The 26,512-nt window shown below is 46.3% G+C and overlaps 1 protein-coding gene across 9 annotated transcripts in view; it reads left to right on the top strand.

The window, feature by feature from the left end:
* The window catches only part of TBL1XR1 (TBL1X receptor 1), a 187,778-nt gene that overhangs the window by 87,123 nt on the left and 74,143 nt on the right, over positions 1-26,512 (top strand). The gene's annotated exons all lie outside the window — the stretch shown is intronic.

Genomic DNA, 26,512 nt, shown 5'->3' with positions numbered 1-26,512 from the left:
AAAAGCATGTGTAAGGTGACGGTAGGTAAAATCTACATGTGCAATAGACTTGGTGTACCCCCCATTCTCGCCTCCGTGGGTGTTGAGGTGTCAGTGCAGTGGTCCGAGATTTTAAATCCTTGCTCTTCTCCCTCTATGCAGCGGTGGTCAGCTCCAGCACAGAAAAATCACTCTGATCCATCCTTTAAGCACTGCAGAGAGAAGAGGGAAAAGCTGGGCCTCACTTTTTTTTTTCTGCAGAAAAATAACAGGGATGTTAAAGCAGATCCTTTTGTTAAAAAAAAAAATATATATATATATACATATATGATACACACACACGCATACCCCACTTTAAGTACACAATGGGACCAGAGCATGTATGTAAAACGAAAATGTTCTTAAAGCGGATCTCCACTCTAAAGTGGAGTCCCGCTGATCGGCACCCTCCCCCCCTCCGGTGTCACATTTGACACCTTTCAGGGGGGAGGGGGGTGGCAAGATACCTGTCTACAGACGGGTATCTGCACCCACTTCCGGCCCTACGATACGGGCAAAGGACGGGTTTTTCCTTACCTTCCGTCCGTCCCCCGTTGTATGCTGGGAACACTCGGCTCCCAGCCACAGCGGGAGCCAATCGGCGGGCGCAGCGCGACTCGCGCATGCGCCGTAGGGAACCGGGCAGTGAAGCCGGAGCGCTTCACTTCCTGGTTCCCTCACCGTGGATGGAGGGGGAGCAGCAGGGTGACGAGCGATCGGCTCGTCATCTGCTGCGATCACCGCTGGACTCCAGGACAGGTAAGTGTCCTTATATTAAAAGTCAGCAGCTGCAGTATTTGTAGCTGCTGGCTTTTAATATATTTTTTTAGTGGCACATCCGCTTTAAAGTGAAACAATACCCTTTTTTCACTTTAGGGTGTAGTAGGGGGTCAGGGCAGGGGCTGTAGTGGGGTGTCGGGGGGCTGTAGTGGAGGTGTCAGGGGCACACTGGAACAGGACAGGCTATGCTTTTGAAGCTTCAGCTCCTTCTACTGTGGCTGAAAAATGTCTGTACAGTACTTGTCAGCACTTTACATACACTCGGGGGTATGTCCTTACTCGCGAGTGTATGTAAAGTGAGTGTACTTAAAGCGGGGTGTGCCTGTGTGTGTGTGTGTGTGTGTGTGTATATATATTGTGTGTGTGTGTGTGTGTGTGTGTGTGTGTGTGTATATATATATATAATATATATATATATATATATATATATATATATAATATTTTTTTTATTGATTTTTCAAAAATGGAGAATGAAACGGCTAGAGCGGTGGGCTACTGCCAATGTGAGTCCGTGAATGTTTGACCAATGTCTGCGTCCCAATGGAAGTGCGGTTTAGCTTTGGTGAACACCTGTTTTTGGTGGAAAGTTTTATAAGGGAGATACCTTTTCTGTTTCGAGGTGTTATCAGTCAGGAATTAACACGTTTTAGGAGGGAGGGAGTAAAACAGGTTGGTCATTGGGAGATAAACAATGTTTAATTCAGGGGTCGACAATCCCGGGCCCCAGGTCGCAATTGTGACAAATTGTGACCTGGCGCCCGCGCGGCGGGGAGGGGGCGCACTGAGGCACAGGATCCTGTGTCTCCGTGCGCCCCCACCTCCTCCGCCACGCGATTGTGGCGGGCCCGCGACGGTCGGTAATTGAGGCCACGGCTTTGCAGCCTTGTAAAGTCCTTCTGTGAGCTGGCGCCATCTGGTGGTGGCCGTTGGCATTACAAGTTAAACAGCAATTCTAAAAGTGTAATTTTTTACTGCCATCTCCTTCCCTCTAATTAGAACCCCCAAACATTATATATATTTTTTATTCTAACACCCTAGAGAATAAAATGGCGATCGTTGCAATACTTTCTGTCACGCCGTATTTGCGCAGCGGTCTTGCAAGCGCACTTTTTTGGGAAAAATACACTTTTTTTTTTAAATTAAATAATAAGACCACAGTAAAGTTATCCCAATTTTTTTTTTCATATTGTGAAAGATAATGTTACGCCGAGTAAATTGATACCCAACATGTCACACTTCAAAATTGCGTCCGTTTGTGGAATGCCGACAAACTTTTACCCTTTTAAAATCTCCATAGGCAACGTTTAAAAATAACTACAGGTTGCATGTTTTGAGTTAGAGGAGGTCTAGAGCTATAATTATTGCTCTCGCTCTAACGATCGCGAATTTGTCAAACCCTGGTTTAATTTGAATATATGTGAAGAGTTCCGTATGGTGAAGTTTGAACTTTTTTTGTTCTTTTGCGGGAATGTTAATATTGTGTTACCTGGTATAGGTCTTGTATGTATCGTATGCCTTTAGATTTCCATGTGTCAGCACGAGATCTCAGTATAGTGAAATAGGAATGTCTATTGGGAGAGGAGGGGAAAACTTATTAGAATGTAGTTTTTCCTGATTTACAAGTGATTTCCAAGCAAGAGCCGAGGCTCTCATCGTAGGAGGGAGCGAGTTGGAGACGGGGGGTGCCATGTGGGACCCCCCAGGATCCAATCTCGGAGATTGTTGTGTTTGACTATTGTCGATTTCCAACTTTCCCCATAGTGTGTGGGGGGCTGTGGAAACCAACCCTGAAGCTGGTCAGTATTGATGCCCAGTAAAAGTCTTCAAATTCAATAGACCTGTGCCACCTCTGTATTTGTGTTTGGTGAGCAAATGTTTTGCACAACGGGGCTGCTTGCCTTGCCACAGCAGTTTGTTCAAAGTCGTTTTGGAGAGGTTTTAAAGTAGGATAACGGGATGGGAATGGGGACTGTCCGGAATCGATATAGTAGTTGGGGCAGATGTATCATTTTAAATGCTGCAAGTCTGCCTGACCAGGAGAGTTCGTGTTTGGCTAGGTTTTGCACCTCGTTTTGGAGTTTAGAGAGGAAGGGGTTGAAGTTACATTTAAATAGGTTTTTGGTGGTTTTTGTCAGTTGGACCCCCAGATGTTCCGTGTTCCGCCCATGCGTTGGGGTATTGTGTCTGGAGCAGGTTCCTAGTGGTGGCATCTAGGTCTAGTGTATATATAGGATTTGTATAATATTTGGTATAATATGAGACTCATATTGGTATAATAGTGAGACTTTGCTGAACCACTGAAGGATTTGTTGTGCTTCCTTCAGTGAGGATGTTGGATTTGTTAACCTAAGAATGACATCGTCTGCAAACAGACAGATCTTGTGGGATTTGGAGCCTATCTTAAAACCTCAGCTGTTGGGGTTCTGTCTAATATGTTATGCTAGGGGTTCTATGAGTAGATTGAAAATTAGTGGGGACAGTGGGCAACCCTGTCTGGTGCTGTTGGTTATGTTGAATGGCTGGGAGAGCATATCTGCTGAGAACACTCTTGCCGACGGGGTCGTGTAAAGAGCAAGTAGAACATTTAGTATCTGCCCATTGAAGCCAAATTTCTGGAGAACCCGTTGTAGATATCCCCAATGGATTCTGTCAAGCGCCTTTTCTGCGTCCAAAGCTAGAAGCAGAGAAGGCCTTCCACTGGTCTTGGCATAGTGTAAGATTTCAATCACCCTTTTTGTGGCGTCTGACTGTCTTCCGGTTGTGAAACCAGATTGATCTCTGTGGATCAGCGTGGGCATGATGTTGAGAAGTTGTGTGGCGATTTGTTTTCTCATTAATTTTTTAGGTCTAGATTCAGAAGCGAAATTGGGCGGAAAATTTTGGGGGGGTGTTGGATCTTTTCCCGGTTTGGGCAGGGTTACAACTAGTGCTTGCAAGGATTCTTGTGGGAACCTAGAGGTGGTGGGCGCGTTATTAAATAGTGTTAAGTTGGGAGCTAACTGTTGGGCAAATTGTTTATAGTACTCCCCCGTAAGCCGTCTGGGCCAGGAGACTTGCCCAAAGGTAGAGATTTAAAGCGGGGGTTCACCCTTAGAGGGCACTTTTCCCCCTTAGATTCATGCTCGTTTTTACTAGGGAATCGGCTATTTATTTTAAAATATGTGCAGTACTTACCCGTTTACGAGGACGCATCCTCTCCGTCGCTTCCGGTGTATGGGCTTCGGAATGGGCGTTCCTTCTTGATTGACAGGCTTCCGACGGTCGCATCCATCGCGTCACGATTTTCCGAAAGAAGCCGAACGTCGGTGCGCAGGCGCAGTATAGAGCCGCACCGACGTTCGGCTTCTTTCGGCTACGAGTGACGCGATGGATGCGACCGTCGAAGCCTCTCGGAAGAATGTCAATCAAGAAGGAACGCCCGCTCCCGAAGACCCATACCCGGAAGCGACGGAAGAAGATGCAGCTCGAAAACGGTAAGTACTGCTCATATTTTAATATAAATAGCCGATTCCCCTAGACCGAACGAGCAGGAAGCTAAGGGGAGATTTTTTTTTTTTTTTTTTTAAATGGGTGAACTCCCGCTTTAATGGTCGCTAATACTTCTGGTATTGTGAAAGGGTAGTTTAGTTTGGACAGTTCTGTTGTTGGGGATGGAAGTCTTATGTGCTGAGAAAATCATCAATGTCTTCAAGAGTGGGTTAGTGTGTATCGTGATCTAAACGCAGGTTGTACAGGTCACTGTAGTATGTACTGAATGCATCAGCTATTGCCTGGGTTTTTTTAGGCTCTTTCGTGTGGGGGTGGAATAAGTGGTCAATCTTTTCTTTGATCTCCTACCCTTGATGCGTTGTGGCGTGGGCTTTACCCGCTTTATTGGATGTGGAGTAAGAAATTGCTTTCAATTTCCTCTGGGTTCGTCGTAAGATTGGAGGAGGAGGAGTTTAAGGGACAATATTTGTGCAGAGCACGTCGGATGGGGGCCGGGATTATTTTTGTTCCAATTTCACTATCCTGATAGGCAATGAAATTTTTTTTAAGGCGGACTCTCTGCATTTTGACGCAGTGGTGGAGTCAAAAATGGACTTCCGGGACAAGATTGAAATCTCCACATGCGATTAAGTGTCTTTGTTTTATGGAGTGAACTACCTTCATCACCTTGCGGAGAAACCTGACCTGTTTGACGTTGGGAGCGTATACGTTTTAGCAAGGTATAGTCAATGTTATTTATGTTACATACAAGTACAATATAACGGACCTTCCTGGTTAAGAGCAACATGTTTCAGTAGGAATGTGGTAGTGTCTTTCACCGCTATCATCACCCCCCTCTTTTTGAAAGGTGAAGGGATCAGAGAAAATGTGGGGAAAATGTTATTCACACAAGCGGGTGCAGCTGTGGAAATAAAATGCGTTTCCTGTATACATAGTAACGTCGCATTTTAGGTCTAGCCTGTTTTCCAGAGGGAATGTCTCTTTGCTGGGTGGTTCAACCCATTTGCATTGAGGGAGAGAACCTTGATCGCCATTGGTAACGACTTCGATTAACCAGTTAATCACTGCCTCATAGACAACATATGTCTACAAGGCGGGTTCCTTAACTCTGGGAGGACGTCCTCTCAGAATAGCGCGCACACGAGAAGTCTGTGGACCCGGCACATCACGGATCGCGGTAAATTGCCACTGATAGCGGCTGTTTACCACGTGATCGCTCTAGCCAATGACGGAGCGATCACATGTAAACAAACCGGCGTCATTTGACACCGGTTCCTCCCTCCCCCTCTCTGTACCATCGGTACAGTGTGGGAGGAGAGCGGGTGTCAGCAGCGCTGTGGGCTGGATCTGTGACTATTGCAGTCACAGATCCAGCCATCCCTGCAATACCCCCTGCGCAGTACTCTGCAATACCCCTGCGCAGTACTCTGCAATACCCCCGCACAATTTTCAGATATTGGCACCATAGCTTGTGGACGCTATAACTTTCACAAAGACCAAATAATATTCACCAATTTGTACTTTATTTTTACCAAAGATATGTAGCAGTATAAATTTTGGCCAAAATTTATGAAGAAAAATTACAAAGTTGCTAAATTTTATAACCGAAAAAAAGAAAAATTAATTTTTTTACAGAAATTTCAGTCTTTTTTTTCTTTTTTAGCGCTAAAAATTAAAAAACCCAATAGTGATTAAATACCACCAAAAGAAAGCTCCATTTGTGGGAAAAGGACAACATTTTTTTTTGGGTACAGTGTTATTAAGGGGGTTTAAGTGCCCAGTGGTTAATGTAGAAAAGATACAATCACTTACAGTTTGGCGTGGAGAATTTGCCTTCCTGGGCACGGAGACCAGAGACTACTGTAGCGGACACTTCAAGATGTAGAGTTCAGGAGTATGACTCTCTGCATGTGCGATGTAGCGGCTGTAAAAGCAATACAGTTATCAAACGAAAACGAGCAAGAAAAACTGGAGTACGTAGAACACTGAAATAAGGTGGTGCTACCACCAACTTAAGCTATAAATGGAGCAGAGGAATTTAAATTTCCAACTAAACCACTGGAGAGGGGGAACAAGTGTCCAATTTTCAGCTGTAACAAAGAGAACTGATTGCCAGGGAGAGTGTTGTCTATGTAGATGCCCACAAATTGAAGGTCCTGAACCGTTGTCACGGTTTGCGGAAGAGCGGCGTGTTGAGCGAGAACTTCGTTGCTCCAGCGGAGGTGCAGGGTCTTGCGGCGGCTCCAGGAGGATTCCCCAGGTGTGAAGTAGTCGCATTCCCTTATGCAGGTCTTGGATCACGTGCGAAGCACCATTTCTTGTTATGAGCAAAGTAGCCGGATAGCGCCATTTGAATTGGATCTTGTGGTTGTGGAGGTCCTTGGTGATCGGGTTGAGTTGTCTTCTCATTTGTAATGTGTATTTAGAGAGGTCAGGGAAAAGCAGGACTCCCTCATATGGTCCAGGCAGCGGCGGACCATTTCTAACAGACGTAAGCAGCTTCTCCTTAAAATGGAAAAAGGGATCCTCCATTAATACGTCTCTGGGGACCGAGGCTGCAAGGTGTGAGGGTTTGGCTATTATGTGAATGCGGTCAATTATCAGGTCTCTAGGTGATGCATCAGGGAAGATCATATGCATAAGCTCTTTTGCATATTTAGGGAGATCAGCAGGCAGTATGGATTCTGGAACCCCTCTCAGCTTCAAGTTATTTCTTCTGAATCTGTCTTCCAAATCGGCCAGCTTGGCCCTCACCCAGATCTGTTCCTTTTGTATTTCATCATAGGAGTCAACCAGGCACGGTAGATGTACATTCCCCCATGCTGTTCTCTAGATGGGACACTCTGTCATCCACAATGTGCATATCTGCTGTGATTTTAGTGAAGAGGGGGGACAGATCTGTCATTAGGGAGGTCTGGAGGGAAAGCAGCATGTCCTTAAAGGGGTTGTAAAGGTTCGTTTTTTATTTAGTTAAAGGAACCCATTTAGAACTTAACCCCCGGACCATATTGCTGGTCAAAGACCAGAGCACTTTTTGAGATTCAGCACTGCGTTGCTTTAACTGACAATTGCGTGGTCGTGCGACGTGGTTCCCAAACAAAATTGGTGTCCTTTTTTTTCCCCCCACAAATAGAGCTTTCTTTTGGTGGTATTTGATCACCTCTGCGTTTTTTAGTTTTTGCGCTATAAACAAAAATAGAGCGACAATTTTGAAAAAAGTGAATATTTTTTACTTTTTGCTATGATAAATATCCTCAATCTATAAAAAAAACATTTTTTTCCCTCAGTTTAGGGCGATACATATTCTTCTACATATTTTTCGTAAAAAAAATCGCAATAAGCGTTTATTGATTGGTTTGTGCAAAAGTTATAGCGTTTACAAAATAGGGGGTATTTTTATGGCATTTTTATTATTTTTTTTTTTTACTAGTAATGGCGGTCTACAGTGGTTTTTTTTTTCGGTACTGCGACATGGGGGGCACTTCGGACACTTCTGACACATTTTTGGGACCATTGGCATTTTCATAGCCATCAGTGCTATAAAAATGCATTGGATTACTATAAAAATGCCACTGGCAGTAAAAGGGTTAACACTAGGGGGCGGGGAAGGGGTTAAGTATGTTCCCTGGGTGTGTTCTAACTGTAGGGGGGGGGTGGACTGACATGGGGAAATTACTGATCTTCTGTTCATACATTGTATGAACAGAAGATCAGCATTTCTCCCCCTGACATGACCGGGAGCTGTGTGTTTACATGCACACAGCTCCCGGTCCCCGCTCTGTAATGAGCGATCACGTGTGCCCGCCGGGCACGGGAGTCGGGGGCGAGCGGGGTCCTAGTCGCCTGCGCGAGAGCCGACGTATAGCTACATGCTCTCGCGCAGGGGAGCCGACCTGCGGCCGTAAAACGACGGCAGCTGGTTGGCAACCAGTTAAGCTAGTGCATTGTTGGTGCACTTACCTTTTCCTTCGATTTCCCTTCTAAATGTTTTTTTTTTTTTTTTTTTAATTTTTCACTTCCTTTTTCTCCTCGGTAAGCTTTCCACCATCATCCGAGCGGTGGAAGAACAGCTTACTGAACACCTTACTGAGGAGGAACAGGAAGTGAGAAATTCAGACAAAGAAAAAAAAACATTTAGATGGAAATTGAAGGAAAATGTAAGTGATCCAACAATGCACTAGCTTAAAGCAACCTATTTCGAAAATAAAAAACAAACCTTTACAACCCCTTTTTTAAGATCTGCTTTGAGGGGGCGTGGTCTGCCGGAGATGGCTGCTTAGACTTGGTGCTCGTCTGCCAGGGGAGAGGAACGGAGCGACACAGGCCCAATCCAGCGGTGAGTCCGCGTCTAACCGGCTTCTCCAAGCCCAGAGAACACCCGAGCACCATGTCCAGAAAGAGGATGACGGACTACCACCCACAAAAGCCAACGGCCTTCTTCACCAAGCCGAGCCATAAGGTCTGTCAGTCACAAAATGGCGCTGCCGCGATCGCGGCATCTGAGGCCTACACGGATCTCCCGGATGAGATCCCGGGGGAACAGGCTCCCCTCTGCCCTCCATCATCCCCTACAACCACCTCCAATTCAACCATGACCTCCTTCCCCACATCGGGACAACCAGAGATGGATACTACACTTAAAGGGTTGTAAAGGTTCATTTTTAATTTTCTAAATGGGTTCCTTTAAGCTAGTGCATTGTTGGTTCATTTACCTTTTTCCTTTGATTTCCCTTCTAAATGTTTTTTTTCTTTGTTTGTTTGAATTTCTCACTTCCTGTTCCTGTTCAGTAAGCTGTTCTAAATGACTTTTCACCACTCGGATGATGGGGGAAAGCTTACTGAGGAGAAACAGGAAGTGAGAAATTCAAACAAAGAGAAAAAACATTTAGCCTAGGTTCACACTGCTGCGAATTAAAAATCGCGGTAAAATGCGCGCATTTTACCGCGATTTCGCGGCTGCGATTTAGCCGCGATTTCGGCCGCAATTTAATGTAAATCGCGGCCCGAAATCGCAAAAAGTAGTACAGGAACTACTTTTTGAAATCGCAGATGCGGCGTCGCACTGATAAGGACAGTGCCATTGCCGACAATTGCCGCCGATTTGAGATGCGATTTGACATGTCAAATCGCATCTCAAATCGTTCCAAATCGTACCCAGTGTGAACCAGGGCTTAGAAGGGAAATGGAAGGAAAAGGTAAGTGAACCAACAATGCACTAGCTTAAAGGAACCTATTTAGAAAATAAAAGACAAACCTTTACAACCCCTTTAAGTGCAATTCAAGGCCCCTGCAGATTGTCAGTTGATTCTTCCCGTCATTCAGCAACAACTACACTAATTACCTAAGAGTGCTCCTCATCGCCCTGGTAGTTCAATAAGAACTACAAGCTGTCAGCCACACGCTGGCTGGGGGTAGTTGTAGTTCTCCCATTCACAGAAATCTGTGAATGAATGACGTGGCCGGGTGGGCAAAGCCCTGCACAGCTGCGTTTTATTTTAAATTGTGACAGCGGGTGCGGGGAGAACGGGGGCTCAGGGTGGGTGCAGGGACTGCTTTTTTAGTAATGTTACACCCCCTATATGTAGGTGTAATCTGTTATTAAACGTGAACTTCGCCTTCAACTCTAACCTGATGACCTGTAGGGGCATTTAAAGTGTTGCCTATGTAAAAATAAAGTGTAATGAAGCTTGTTGCCATTTCACGGGAGCACACAGTTTGGTTTGACATGTTAAGCATCTCTTTACAAGGTGCAATCAAACATAGGCGTTTGGTACAACACAGTGCAGCTGCTGACTTTTAACCTTAGGACACGTGCCTGTGCTGGAGTCCATCGATGAGGACACCACGGATGATATTCGGATTGGCTGGTCGCATGCTGCCATGGCCATTGCTAATAAGGAAACCCAGCAGTGTAGCCTTTTGGCTTCGCAGCTGGGCCCCTACTGCGCCATGCCTGAAGTGCGCTGCACTCTTTCATTGCCTGGCAGAAGAGGAGGGAGGGGGGCCGAGCTGCTGACTTGGATTGCCACGGCCCCCGCTCCCAGGAGTGGGGACGGGATACCTGTCAAAGACTGGTATCCGCTACCTCCCGAAAGGTGCCAAATGTGACATCGGAGGGGTGGGATGATTTTAGATGAACGGAAGTTCCACTTCTGGGTGAAACTCTGCTTTAAGTGCATATTGGTACTGAAATTTAATATACTACCACTATTCTGTAGGGTGTCTGCTTTCTGAAAATATATACTGTTTTGGGGAGTTTTAGGTAATCTGCAGGGCAAAAATGATATTAGGCAGGGAAAGGTTTAAATGAACCTGCACTGTAGTGTGCCATAAATGCATTGAAGTGTGTCATGGTGGGCTGAATTGACAAAATATTTAGTGGGGTGTGTTTCTATTTTTGTGTTGGCATGTTGAAAGTCCGTTCAAAATAAAGAACAGGTTTAACACAACACCGCTCAGCACAAAAAAAGTGTTCATGCATAAGTATGAAGAGTCCTTAAAGCGGAGTTCCACCCACATTTTGAACTCCTCTGCATCCCAATCTTGTCTGTACAATTAACAAATTGGATGTTTTTTTTTTTTTCACTTACTTTGTTCCTTTATTGTAATTTCAATTCCCTTCTCTGCCGCAGCCCCATGCATCATTTCCGGCTTTACAATGCCTCCTGGAAGAGGTGTGTCATCAATCCCAGGAGGCAATGGGAATTGCCTGGTTGTAGCATTGCGTTATTTGCAAACTGGAAATGATGCGAGGCAGCGGTCAGCGCCATTTTTGAAAAGGGTAACCAGGCTTCTGTTGCCATTGTTCCCAAGCTTCCCATTCAAAGTGATCGGCGGTGGATGCGTGTGGAGCACAAAAAGGGTAGCATCATTAAAATCCAATTGAAGGCTGTAAGTATCTCGGCTCTGTTTGCAGAGACAAGACAGCACAGCCACAGCATGTAAAAACGATTTCTAAAAGAGCAGTGTGGTGATGGGGGGGCTAATTTAGTGTGTATGTATAGATCTACACAAAAACAAGTGATATAGTTTACTACTAGTATCTTTTTAAAAGTATTCACTTTTGCAGCAGCTTTCTGTGTTTCTTGTACAAGTACATTCAGTAAAACCTGGTTCGAGGAGAGGTTTTCATAGCTAAGGGACGGCAACTTCCTCTGACGCTGCCGTTGCTATGGAAGCCTGACCTGCAAACCATTACACTGCTTGTGCTGCACTGAGCATGTGCGAGAACTGCAGGGGCATGCTGGGTAACCAGCATGCAACAGGATAAGATGGCAAGATTTACAGTCTGGCTTCAGATGCGCACACAGATGGCCATGGTCTGCTGCAAGTTTATAAAGTAAGAAAACAATGTTGCAAAAATACAAAACTGACCTTAGTTTATAGCATAACTTTACTTGAATACATAAGGCTTGTGTATTATAGGGGTAGTATCTCAAAAGTATAATTTTGGCCAGAACACCGCTTTAAACCGGGAAACTTAAAGGAACACTAAAGGCAGAATTTTTTTTTATTATATTTTTTAAATAACAAACATGTTATACTTACTTCCACTGTGCAGCTCGTTTTGCACAGAGTGTCCCCCAAATCCGGTCTTCGGGGGTCCCTCGGCGGCTTTCTCTGCTCCTCCTCGCAAAAGCTTTCCACCTTCATGCAAGCGAACTTGCATGGTGGAAAGCTTTTCCGAGCACGCTCCTGTTATACAGCGGCAGGCGTAGCCCCGGCGACTATCACTCTGCCCCGCCGCGTCATCCGCTGTGATTGACAGCAGCACCAGCCAATGGCTGCGCTGCTATCACTCCGTCCAGCCTAGCCAATCGACGGCCAGGCTGGGAACCGAAGAGGATCACGTGGACGCGCGCGGGACTTTCGAGGGGTCAGGTAAGTAAAATGGGGGGGGGGGGTACCGTCGGATGTTTTTTCACCTTAATGCGTAGGATGCATTAAGGTGAAAAAACATATACCTTTACAACCCCTTTAACTTTCCACATAAATGTTTCTCACTTGGTTGTATAATGAGCTGTGAGAAAGGAATTGGTATGGTGGTGGTGGTTTTTTTTTTTTTTTTTTTCCTACTTTCTCATTCGCTGCCACCTGGGATATTTTCGTCATCCAGTGTTTTTTTGTCTCTTCTGCAATAATAGTTTGCCTGCTTGCAGACTGTTGTAAAATGCTTTTAGTTCCGATTTTAAAGGTTATGAGCACTGAACTTGTTCTCTCTGGAGAAGAGACGTTTGAGATATGATTTCAATTTACAAATACCGTACTGCTGACCCCACAATAGGGATAAAACTTTTCCGCAAAATGGAGTTTAATAAGACGTGTGGCCACTCATTTAGAATGAGAAGAAAAGAGGGTTAACCTTAAACTTCGTAGAGGGTTCTTTACTGTAAGAGCGGTTAGGATGTGGAATTCCTTGTATGTTGTGGTCGTTCATCCTCACCTACTATGTATAGTGGTTGTAAAGACTCAAGTTTTTTTTTACCTACATGCATTCCAAGCATGAAGGTAAACCTGTGTGCAGCATCCCCCCCCCCCCCCCCAAGCTTTCACTACTACTCGCCTGAGCCCCATCTTGATACAGTGATGTATAAAAGTGCCTCGGCTCCCTGTGGACTCTGCCTCCTCATTGGCACTCAGACTTTCACACCAGGGAGGCATGAGAGACTTTTCAGGCGCTAAAATGACTGCCTCAGTGTGAAAGTAGCTTGCAGTAGAATACTATTATCTTATTGATTTTTATGGGCAATACTATCATTTTTATCTACAGTTGAGATTCTATTTGAGCATCTGAACGACATTCACTATAATTTTCAGTACTGAGCTTTCAAATTGTCCTATCCTAAAAGCTGTCTTCAGTCTGTTAATCTGTATAATAGACTGCATTTCAATGTGTTAAGTGTTGGATTCACACCACTTGGATGCATCTAGCACACGATGAAGCAACCTACATGCTTTTGAGCAGAGATTAGTAAAATGCATTGATATGCAGGGATTTTTTCTCTAAAGCCGTAGCTAAAATACACTTCTTTACATGTGGTTCCAGCACGCTGATGTGTTGTAGCGTGGTGTTGTGCGTTTTTAAATGCAGGATGTTCAATTTTCACCCAGTGCACATGAACACAACACGTTGAACTGTGCCTATGGCAAACTATGCTTTCATCTTGTTGCATTTTGCCTGTGTTGGGTAACACAGCCTATCGCAGGTGGTGTGAATTGGTCCCAAATATAACCATTTGGCGCTCTTTTACACTGATGCTTTCCAATTGACTTGCAATGGAAGGTGCCCTTTTGGTGTGCTTTTTAAAAAGATGCAGTATGCAGGACTTTTTAAAGCGCTTTGTACCTGCAGTATAAAAGGTTGTGTAGGATTTAATGGGGAATAGTTTTCATGTGCATTTATTGCCCTGGAAAAGCATATCAAAAGCGCACTAGGGTGTTGGGTGTGCATCTGTTTAATTTTGAACATCAGAACAGAATTGTTTTTTGTTTTATATCTTTTTGCCTTTATGTCTCAAGTGATTTTCATAGTTGTGTCATTTTGTTGCTTGTGTCTAAATAGTAAGGTCTCATACACATGATAGGTTAACCAGAGGACAACGGTCTGATGGACTGTTTCTTTATCGTACATCACGGGACACAGAGCGGCATTCATTACTATATGGGTTATATGGAGTACCTTCAGGTGTAGACACTGGCAATCTCAAACAGGAAATGCCCCTCCCTATATAACCCCCTCCCATAGGAGGAGTACCTCAGTTTTTACGCCAGTGTCTTAGGTGTTAGTCATGGTTTAGCTTGCCTCCGCATCCTTGGGATTAGGTGAGCTACCGGTTCTGTCCAAAAAAGCCTCAGCGCTAAAGTGGTCAGTAACCGGACCCCAAACCCTTGGGGTATAGCCCATAATGCTTTTCTTTTTAGAGAGCTGGACCCTGGGCCCAGAACTTAGAAACCTTTGGGTACCTAAAGTTTTCTGTTGCCAGGGTGCTATATGGGCCCAGGACAGTGGATCCTTCATAGGAACCCAGGGCCTGAAGGTCTAGACATCCCCACGGAGATGGGGGAAGATTGGGCCTCTTGCTTGGCAAAGTCCTGCGGCATGGAGCAGGTAAGTGAGGGGAAAACTTGCGGAACTTGGTTCTTAGCAGGTTTTTTTTCTGGGGGGTCACAGGGGACATGCCTAAAGTTATGCACTGCATCTGGCAAACTAGTCACATATCATAAAGATAGGATGGCTCTCTATGTATTATTCCCCATAAGATGTGACCTCCCTTGTAGTGTTGGAAAAGCATTGAGTGGGGCCTGTGTTATATAAAAATATATGTGTGTGTCAGAGAGCTTTGCTTACCTGCAGGCCTCCAGGCGATGCTCCATTCAGTCTTCCTCCTCAGAGCCTGCAAGCAGGCAAAACGCTGACCTCCTCATGGTTCCAGGCTGCAGGCTGCAGTTTGCTGGAACAGAGAGGTCCCTTCCTCCCAAAACCCCCCCCCCCCCTCCTGTCGGGAGGGGCATTTCCTGTTTGAGATTGCTGGGGGGGAAGGGCGGGTCAGTGGCTTAAAGGAAGGGGCGGCCCTTCCTTGTTTGTTCCATTCAATACGTTGGAACTGAGGAGAAAGACCAGAGCGGCAGCACGGGGCGCCGAGGACACACAGTGGCCAGAAAGGATATTGCAGTCTTCAGAGGACTGTTTTTTCAAGCCTAGAAATAGGCTGTTTCTTTTCCATTTCATAGTTTTTCTTTGCAATACTACTCAGGGGGACAGAATGTTTTTTCTTTCCTGGATTTGAAACAAAAACGAAAAAAAAAAAAAAAAAAGTCATCTAGGGGAGAGGAAGCATTTTTTTATCCCCCAAACAGGTGTTTGGACAATTAACTTTTATAGTTCCAAATACCAATAGGTAGCAGGTGTACCTCGGTATTGTACCATGGTATGCCGCTGTTTTCCCTACAGGGAGCCTTGGGGCCATCGGGATCTGGGGCTGGAGCTGACGCAGGTCAGTCCAACCCTAAGATGGTCACGGAGGAGGTATTACTCACCTCTTTAAAAGAGATGCAGAAAAGCATGGGAAAAATGATAGCCGCAGCTATGCGGGGCAGTAAGCGGAATAGATCTCCGTCGCCCGAGCGCGGACCCTCAGAAGAGGAGGTCCTTTCCTCAGGGGAATTGGACGACCTCTTGGACAAGGACCAAGTAGGTTCAGGGATCGAAGACCCGGATACAGAGGAGTCTGGGGCAGTCTCCCTGAGGGAGAGCTGGTGGATTCAAGGATTGTCGGACTTGGTCCATAGGGCATTCAACTTGCCAGTACCAGATCTCCAGGTATCGACAGTTTCAGCTTTGGGCTCACTGAGGGCGCCTCAAAGCAATGCTGTGTTTCCGATCCATCCTCTATTAGAGGGAATTTTGTTCCAAGATTGGAACAAGCCAGATAAGATCTTCTTACCACCTAAAAGGTTCTCTGTCCTATATCCTATGGAAGAAAAATTTTCCAAAAGATGGGCTACTCCTGCAGTGGACGCAGCCATCTCATGTGTTAACAGATCGTTAACATGCCCTGTAGAAAACATACAGGTGTTCAAGGATCCAGTTGATAAGCGCTTGGAAGCACTACTTAAGAACTCCTTCACTACTGCAGGGGCAGTAGTACAGCCAGCTGTGGCTGCGATTGGGGTCGCTCAAGCATTATCGGATCAATTTAAGCAGATGCTTAAACTTATTCCGGCCCAGCAGGCAGAAAAATTTTCGGATGTCCCTAAGGCCATATGTTTTACGGTAGACGCAATCAAGGATTCTATCCAGCAAGCGTCACGTTTATCGTTATCCCTTATCCATATGAGAAGACTCTTATGGTTAAAAAGCTGGGAGGCTGAGCCCCCATGCAAGAAGCTCCTGGTAGGGTTCCCCTTCCATGGAGGACGACTCTTCGGAGAAGACCTAGATAAATACATTCAGACCATTTCAAACGGCAAGAGTATTCTCTTGCCAACTAAGAAGAAGGTTCAGGGACCTGCGTTTAAACGACAGTATTCCCCTGGGCAGGGGCCCTCTAATGCCAAGCAGTATCGACGGCCTCCTGCAAAAGCAAACTTCGGCTTCAACAGCAGATCACAAGGACAGGCTGTTAGAGGCAAAAGGCAGTGGTTTCGCAAACCAGCAAAACCAGCCCCCAAGCCAACCTTATGAAGGGGCGCCCCCACCCACGAAGGTGGGGGGAAGGCTGCGACTCTTTTCAGAGATTTGGGAAGCCAGCATTCCCGACGAGTGGGTACGGTCTTCCGTGGCCACAGGCTACAAATTAGATTTCCTAAGGTTTCCTCCTCCTCATTTCCAGAAGTCGAGGATTCCAAACGATCCGGAAAAGGGAGCCGCATTAAGATCGGCATTAGATCATCTACTTTCCCAGGAAGTAATAGTAGAGGTACCAGTCCTGGAACAGGGGCTGGGTTTCTACTCCAACCTATTCATCATCCCAAAATCCAATGGAGATGTCAGGCCAATTTTGGACCTAAAGATGGTAAATGCATATCTAAAGATCCGCTCATTTCGGATGGAATTCGTGCGGTCAGCAGCTGCCACACTCCAGAAGGACGACTTCATGGCGTCCATAGACATAAAGGATGCCTACCTTCATGTTCCAATTTATCAGCCACATCAAAGATATCTACGCTTCATGGTGGCTTCGCGTCACTTCCAATTCGTGGCGCTTCCCTTCGGGTTGGCTACGGCCCCCCGGGTGTTCACGAAGGTCCTAGCTCCAATCCTAGCCAAACTAAGGATCCAAGGGGTCACGATCCTAGCATACCTGGACGACCTCCTAGTCATAGATCACTCGTCTCCCGGCTTGGAGCGAGCAGTGGCCCTCACGGTCCAATACCTCGAGAGGTTCGGCTGGGTCCTAAATCGAGAAAAGTCAGCTTTCCAGCCCACAAAGCAGTTGGAATATCTCGGCATGAGATTAGACACAGAACAACAAGGAGTGTTCCTACCTCTGAGGAAGGTAAAAGCCATCAAGGAATTAATCCTACTGGTTCTAAGCAAGAAAGAACCGACTATTCGCCTATGTATGAGGTTACTAGGCAAGATGGTGGCCACATTCGAGGCGGTACCATACGCCCAGAGCCACACTCGCATCCTACAGGCAGCCATCCTGTCAGCATGGAGCAGAAGGCCACAGGCCTTGGATATCCCGTTGCCGCTCTCATCAAGAGTCCGACAAAGTCTGTGTTGGTGGTTAGACCCTCAGAATCTACTGAAGGGGAGGTCTTTCAGCCCAGTGGCTTGGAAGATAGTGACCACAGACGCCAGCCTGACGGGCTGGGGAGCAATTTTGGATGGTTGCACTCGCCAAGGTACTTGGGCAAAGCCAGAGAAGCAGTTGCCCATCAACATCTTGGAGCTCAGAGCTGCTCGACTAGCCCTCAGGGCTTGGACGTCAAAATTGCAGGGGTTCCCGGTGAGAATTCAATCAGACAATGCCACGGCCGTGGCATACATAAATCACCAAGGGGGAACCAGGAGTCAAGCCGCTCAGAGAGAGGTGAGCTTGATTCTTCTATGGGCAGAGGCTCATGTGCCCTGCATATCGGCAATATTCATTCCAGGAGTGGACAACTTTCAGGCGGACTTCTTAAGCCGCCAGACTCTATGGCCGGGGGAATGGTCTCTGCATCCACTAGTCTTTCAAGCACTCTGCCAAAGATGGGGAGTGCCGGACGTGGATATCATGGCATCGAGACTCAACAAGAAACTAGACAGGTTCATGTCCCGCTCAAGGGATCCGATGGCCTGCGGAACCGATGCGTTGGTTTGCCCTTGGCATCAGTTCAAACTTCTTTATGCGTTTCCCCCGCTCCAGTTACTACCCCGCCTGCTGCGCAGGATCCGATCCGGGTGGAGCACATACCAGTCATCCTGGTAGCTCCAGCATGGCCCAGAAGAGCATGGTACTCACTAATCTTAAGGATGGTAGTGGGAGACCCGTGGACTCTTCCTCTACGGCCAGACCTGCTATCGCAAGGTCCGATCCTCCACCCTGCCTTACGGCATCTAAATTTGACGGCCTGGAAGCTGAATCCCTGATTCTCAGGGGTAGAGGTCTGTCTCAGAAAGTAATCTCTACCCTAATCAGAGCCAGGAAACCGGTCTCTAGGGTGATTTATTACAGGGTCTGGAAGGCCTATGTAGGCTGGTGTGAGTCCAAGCGATGGCTTTCTCGCAAATTTACCATCGATAGAGTATTAAGTTTTCTCCAGCTAGGAGTGGATAAAGGATTGGCATTAAGCACAATCAAAGGACAGATTCTGCTCTGTCAGTGTGGTTTCAGCGGCCGCTGGCCACCCCACTCGCTGGTTAAGACCTTCCTTCAAGGGGTCTTACGTATTAGACCTCCAGTTAAATCCCCGCTTTGTCCGTGGGATTTAAATCTTGTTCTGTCAAGTTTACAGAAACAACCGTTTGAGCCGTTGGCTGATATTCCTTTGGTTCTACTGACAAGGAAGTTAGTATTTTTGGTTGCCATAGTTTCCGCAAGAAGAGTTTCGGAGCTGGCAGCCTTATCCTGTAAGGAACCATATCTTGTTTTTCATAAGGACAGGGTCGTTCTCCGCCCTCATCCTTCCTTCCTTCCAAAGGTCATATCCAGTTTTCATTTGAACCAGGATTTGGTATTACCATCCTTCTTCCCTAAACCTACTTCCAGAAAGGAAGGGTTGCTGCATACCTTGGATATTGTCAGGGCCATGAAGGCCTATCTTAAAGCTACAAAGAAGATCCGGAAGACAGATGTACTGTTCATTCTACCGGATGGGCCCAAGAAGGGGCAGGCAGCTGCAAAGTCCACCATTTCTAGGTGGATTAAGCAATTAATCACTCAGGCCTACGGCTTGAAAGGGTTGCCTCCTCCAGTATCATTAAAGGCTCATTCTACTAGAGCCATGGGCGCCTCCTGGGCAGCACACCACCAGATCTCTATGGCTCAAGTTTGCAAGGCGGCAACCTGGTCTTCTGTCCACACGTTTACAAAATTCTACAAGTTGGACGTAAGAAGGAATACTGATACTGCCTTCGGGCAGGCAGTGCTGCAGGCTGCAGTTTGAGACCCTCGGATTCCGGGGGCTCCTCTTGTTCGAGTTAAATTTAAAAATTTTATTTTTCTCAACTAAGTTGGATTTATTATGATTTGAGTATATCTCTAAATGAAATCCTTTTGTCTTGGAGATGTTCTCCCTCCCCTCATTGTAAGCATTGCTTTGGGACATCCCATATAGTAATGAATGCCGCTCTGTGTCCCGTGATGTACGATAAAGAAAAAGAGATTTTTAATACAGCTTACCTGTAAAATCTTTTTCTTGGAGTACATCACGGGACACAGAGCTCCCACCCCTCTTTTTTGAGGACCATTTTGGGAGGCATACTGCTTGCTACAAAACTGAGGTACTCCTCCTATGGGAGGGGGTTATATAGGGAGGGGCATTTCCTGTTTGAGATTGCCAGTGTCTACACCTGAAGGTACTCCATATAACCCATATAGTAATGAATGCCGCTCTGTGTCCCGTGATGTACTCCAAGAAAAAGATTTTACAGGTAAGCTGTATTAAAAATCTCTTTTTTCATTGGTCCAAACCAAACGTGTGTAGGCCCCATAGGTTGTTTAACCTTAGGTTAAAAAAAAAAACAACTTGCTTCTAAATGAACCTTTGGAATCCTGACCGATGGGGGGAAAAAAACGATCGTCTGTAGGCACATCCATCGGTTAAAAACCTGCGCATGCTCAGAATCAAGTCGACGCATGCTTGGAAGCATTGAACACGATTGTTTTTTTAACTGATGGTGTGTACGCACGATGGACCATCAGTCGGCTTCATAGGTTAACCTAGGACAACGGTCCTTCAGACCGTTGTCCTCTGGTTAACCTATCGTGTGTACGAGGCCTTAAAGGGATTGTCAAGTTCTGTGTTTTGCATTTGGCAAGAGCTACACTTGCAGTTTTTGCTAGATGTGGTTTTATTTTGCAATCGCTGGAAAACCTTTGAAATGTATTCATTCATTGTGTGTAAATGTGTGCCTATGTATGTTGGTACGTGTTTTGATGCATTTCAAGGGAAAACGCATTTGATAAAATAAGCCAAATGTGTTTTACTGGCCATGAACCTTGACTTGATACAGCAAGGGCCCTTTCACACGCACGGACAACCGGTCCGTTTATTACAAGTCCGTTTACGGACCTGTAATGTATCCCTATGGGATTGCAGACGTTAGCGGCTGATGCATCCGCTAACGTCCGCAACCATCCGCGTCCGCAAAGATCCGCTTTTGCGGACGGAAGAAAACCCTATTTTTCTTCCTTCCGGGGGAATGCATCGGATGAATACGGACACACGGTCCGTATTCATCTGATTCCCCATAGGGGAGAGCGGAGGAGAGACAGGGCGGTCTCTGCACTGTGTGCGGGGACCGCCCTGTCCGCCGACAGCTCAGCGGGGATTAACGGAGGAATCCCTGCTGAGCCAAACGGGCTAACAGAGCGGATCAATACGGATCCGCTCCGTGTGAAAGAGTCCTAAGTGGAATTGACAGCTTTCCATATGAAGACGGCACCAGATATTTTTTGCTATGCATATACCATTTGTTTTACAAAATAGTTTTTTTTTTTTTTAAACCTTCTTCTGTATCAACTGTGGGGTATAAGATTCCTGCAGCCGCTCTGTTTTATTTAGTGTTTATACAAGCGTGCCATCGACGTGTATCCAACCCCACGCTGAAAAAGTCCCGCCTACAGATGTAACGTGTACGGGGGAGGAGTCATGTCTGACGTCACCCGCGGCCATCTTCCTGGTTAGAAACCCTTCACTGTTGTGACACGCTCGTTTGCCTGCACTCGGCTTGAGTGCTATGCTTGTAAGTAGATTACTATTTTTGAATAAACCTGTTAAATGGAGAGCACTAGATTGTCCCCTTCTTTTGTCCGTATGTTTGGGGAGACAATTGGCTAGACCATATGAGATCGATACTCCAGCTGTGGGTCAAAAGCTGTGTGACCTGTTTTCAGGTCGAGGCTTGACTATCTGTGGTGGAGGGACTGCAATCACTGTTTTACCGTCTTGTCCATTATTGCACTTAAGGAGGCTCTTTATTTGCTTGTACACAGGAGCTCTTACCACTGGATCATTTTATATGGACTAATGTATTGCACAGCTCTATTTTGTTTTATGATTTGTGGAGGCATTTTGGATTATCCTTGAGTGTCAGCTAGCAGTTTTATTTATACTCAAATTATCTATTAATATTTGGTCTGTGCTGAATATATGTCGTTTATATTTTACCCCATACCAGCTGTCACTTTTTGAAAAGAGCGTGGCCGTGTGGGCCTCGGACCATTCAGCCTCGCCATTCATTCTTAGGCCCCATGCACACGAGAAGCAAATGCAAACTCATCTAAACACAAGTTTTCAAACGCAAAAACCGGCGTTTAAAACGCCGTTTTTGCGGCGTTTTACCGCGATTTACCGCGTTTTACCGCGTTTGCGTTTATAAGCATTTGGTTAAGAAACATCATAAGACCCTCCCTAAGCTCAAAAAACAATATTATTTAACCATTTCAGCTATTTTGTGAGACCAGAGCAGCTGAGAGAGCAGCAGTGTACGTGTATTTAGCGTGTCACTTGCCACGTCACCTGGCCACGTCACCTGCCACATCACCTGGCCACATCACCTGCCACGTCACCTGGCCACGTCACCTGCCACAAGTTGTGGATTGTCCACTGGCCACGCCACCTGCCACGTCAACTGGCCACGTCACCTGCCACAAGTTGTGTATTGTCCACTTGCCACGTCATCTGCCATGTCACCTGGCCACCCCACCTGCCACAAGTTGTGGATTGTCCACTGGCCACGTCACCTGGCCACGTCACCTGCTGCAAGTTGTGGATTGTCCACTTGCCATGTCACCTGGCCACGTCACCTGCCACATCACCTGGCCACGTCACCTGCCACAAGTTGTGGATTGTCCACTGGCCACGTCACCTGCCACGTCAACTGGCCACGTCACCTGCCACAAGTTGTGGATTGGCCACGTCACCTGGCCACGTCATCTGCCATGTCACCTGGCCACGTCACCTGCCACGTCACCTGGCCACATCACCTGCCACAAGTTGTGGATTGTCCACTGGCCACGTCACCTGACCATGTCACCTGGCCACATCACCTGCCACGTCACCTGCCACAAGTTGTGGATTGTCCACTGGCCACACCACCTGCCACGTCAACTGGCCACGTCACCTGCCACACGTTGTGGATTGTCCACTGGCCACGTCACCTGCCACATCAACTGGCCACGTCACCTGCCAAGTTGTGAATTGTCCACTTGCACGTCACCTGGCCACGCCACCTGCCACAAGTTGTGGATTGTGCACTGGCCACGCCACCTGCCACGTCACCTGCCATGTCACCTGGCCACGTCACCTGCCACAAGTTGTGGATTGTCCACTTACCATGTCACCTGGCCACGTCACCTGCCACGTCACCTGGCCACATCACCTGCCACGTCACCTGGCCACGTCACCTGCCACAAGTTGTGGATTGTCCACTGGCCACGTAACCTGCCACATCAACTGGCCACGTCACCTGCCAAGTTGTGAATTGTCCACTTGCCACGTCACCTGGCACAAGTTGTGGATTGTCCACTGGCCACGGCACATGGCCACGTCACCTGCCACATCACCTGGCCACGTCACCTACAACAAGTTGTGTATTGTCCACTTGCCACGTCACCTGCCTCAAGTTGTGTATTGTCCACTTGCCACGTCATCTGCCATGTCACCTGGCCACCCCACCTGCCACAAGTTGTGGATTGTCAACTGGCCACGTCACCTGGCCACGGCACCTGCCGCAAGTTGTGGATTGTCCACTTGCCATGTCACCTGGCCACGTCACCTGCCACATCACCTGGCCACGTCACCTGCCACAAGTTGTGGATTGTCCACTGGCCACGTCACCTGCCACGTCAACTGGCCACGTCACCTGCCACAAGTTGTGGATTGTCCACTGGCCACGTCACCAAGCCACGTCACCTGCCATGTCACCTGGCCAAGTTTCCTGCCACAAGTTGTGGATTGTCCACTTGCCATGTCACCTGGCTACGTCACCTGCCACGTCACCTGGCCACATCACCTGCCACGTCACCTGGCCACGTCACCTACCACAAGTTGTGGATTGTACACTTGCCACGTCACCTGGCCATGTTACCTGCCACAAGTTGTGGATTGTCCACTGGCCACGTGACCTGCCACAAGTTGTGGATTGTCCACAATGCAATGCAAGCAATTACATTTTTTATGTTTTTTTTATGGTTTTTCATCATTTGCCATCATTTTTGAGATTTCTAATGTAAAAAAATAGGTCACCTTTAAAAACGCCTATAAACGAAATCGCGGCAAAACGCCGGTATCGCGTTTGGCCGCGATTTGCCGCGATTTGCGTCTAAAACGCGAAAGCTGAAAGCCTCTGAACCCAAAATTTTGGGTTTGGAAAAACGGCCCTAAACCCAACTGCTTTGAAACGCCAAAAAACGTGATTGTGTGCATGGACACATAGGATAACATTAAATGTGTTCAGGGGCAGTTGAAAAAAATGCCCAAATGCCTCTGAACTTGAGTTTAGCAGCGTCTCGTGTGCATGGGGCCTTAGAGTTCTGTGAATAAATCCTGTAAATACAGTACCGATTTCCTTTTACTGCTGTCTGCTTGTAGTTCTCAATGAACTGCCACAGGTCTGTTGAGCTTTCTGGTAGTTTGTTGATTCTTCCTGTCGGTGTGCAACTGCCTGCTCTTATGTTGTACGTGTAGACAGCTTACTTTGACAGTCTTTAGGAGTCCTGCATGACACCAAGGATCTGCAGATCTCTGTGCAACGCTTTCCAGGCTCCTAAAAACAAAACAGAAAAATATTGTGTGTATGGAGAAATTACACTTTGCTACAATGTAAAGTTAGTGAGTGTACAGCTTGTATAACAGTGTAAATTTGCTGTCCCCTCAAAGTAACTCAACACACAGCCATTAATGTTTAAACCGCTGGCAACAAAAGTGAAAGCCGCTAAGTGAAAATATCCAAATTGGACCAAATTAGCCATTATTAAATATCAAACCTATCGTACTTGCCTCCACTGTGCAGTTAATTTTGCACAGTGTGGCCCTGGTCATCTTCTCTTCTGAGGTCCCCCGGCGGCGCTCATGGCTCCTCGCATCGGTAAAACCCCCTGGAAAAAGCTCTCTCCCTGGGGGTTACCTTGCAGGCATGCTTCCGAGTCCAGCATTTGCGTGCATAGACACAGAATGCCAGACTCTGGCCCCCGGCGCCTGCGTCATTGGATTTGATTAACAGCAGCGAGAGCCAATGGCTGCGCTGCTATCTATCCAGTCAAGAGCAGAGAAGCCTGGGCAGATTAGAGGAGCGCACGTGAGCAAAATCGGAAGGGCTGATCAGTGATGCATTAAGGTGATAAAACACAAGGGTTTCAAAACCCCTTTAGGGTAAAAAAAAAATACTTTCTAGATGTACTATAAGTGTATTCTGAAGTTTAAGGCCCCATGCACACGAGAAGCAATTACAAAAACCTCAACTCACGTTTTCAAAGGCAAAAACCGGCATTAAAAAAAACACCCGTTTTTGCCGCGAATTGCGCAGCGTTTTGCCGCGATTAGCGGCATTTTACCGCGTTTGCGGCTGTCAGCGCTTATCTCAAAGACATTGTAGACCCTCCCAAAGTTTAAAACGCTTCTGAACCCAAAATTTTGCGTCTGAAAAAACGGACATAAACCCAACTGCTTTAAAACGCCAAAAAACGTGATTGTGTGCATGGACACATAGGATAACATTAAATGTGTTCAGGGGCAGTTGAAAAAAATGCCTAAATGCCTCTGAACTCGAGTTTAGCAGCGTCTCGTGTGCATGGGGCCTTAAGCTTTTACTGTAGCCATCAATAGAGACTCCCAAGATATTGATTTTACAAGAAGTACAAAAATTACAATTTTCATATGCAGGGAATTTGATATTTCCGGGGTATCGTGGTCTAGGAGAATATGATTGGTCATTTTTTTTTTTGTTGTTGTTGTAAGGTAGTAACGAAATGGCAATTTCCCAATTTGTGACGGTTTCTCAGTGAATTAAATTACTAATTACAGTTAAAATTTGAAGGCACTCCTTGAATAGATTGAGCCTGCAGAACTCTTTTGTTAGTGGTAAAGAGTTGGAGCTGTTTATTGAGTTTTGTTGGGGTTTCTATGACAGTTTGGGAAGTCACGGTACCCAATAGGGTCACAGACTGGTAAGATCCTCTCTGCCAAAATCGCCATCCTGGCTTAAATGCTGATTGGGGTGCTCTTGCTTTAGATGTATAACCTTGCAGGACTCGTTGCAGGCAGTAAGAACCTCTTTTACATGGTTTAGTGTTCATGTTTATTCTCCCTGACTACACCTACTGTCTGCTCCAGAACCTTACCCTGTTTTTGCCACCTTGTAAGGATTTATGGAACTGCATGGTTTCTAATGTCAGCCCCGGGTGTGACAGGCTCAATTGCTATTTTTTTTTTTTTTTTTTTTTAAGCACACTAGGTTTAAAAAGGTTGCCTACCCTTTTTTTTTACCATTGCTACTAAAACAATAAAAATAGATATACAGATGGAACACTTGTTGCCCCAAGATGTTTATGCGCACGGGAGCACCTATTCTTTCTCAAAATTCGGGAACAATGAATGAAAGAAAACGCCAATCCCCACAGGGGATTGCCTTTTTATCTTCAGAAATGTTATTGTGAAAATTTGAGGCCAAGCTTCGGTTTACTCAAAGATGAGCTCACCCATTTTTAGGATGTAACCTATTCCAATACATGCCCTCTCTTCCCCTCACCCCTTCCCCTGTTACAGCAGACAGGCATCCTCTCCCCTGCAACCGCTGTCACATTTTAAAACTGGCACAGTTATGTTGGTGGAGAAGATTGTCAATAATTTACTGTATTTATTGGTGTATAACACTCACTTTTCTTTACCCTGAAAATAGAAACTATGCCTGCGGGTTATACGCAGGGTGCTGTGTAAAGTTTTTTTTTTCCTGAAACTTCCCCCTTAAAGTTAGGGTGCGTGTTATACGCCTGTGCGTGTTATACACCGATAAATACGGTAAGTCTTGTCTGCCAATGCAGCAAATGGCTTGTATTTTCAAAAGACTTGTAGT

Source organism: Rana temporaria, chromosome 4 (genome assembly GCF_905171775.1).
Source record: "Rana temporaria chromosome 4, aRanTem1.1, whole genome shotgun sequence".
Taxonomy (NCBI): Eukaryota; Metazoa; Chordata; class Amphibia; order Anura; family Ranidae; genus Rana; species Rana temporaria.
The sequence above is the reverse complement of the archived record's forward strand: the minus strand, read 5'-3'. Positions and strand labels throughout refer to the sequence as shown.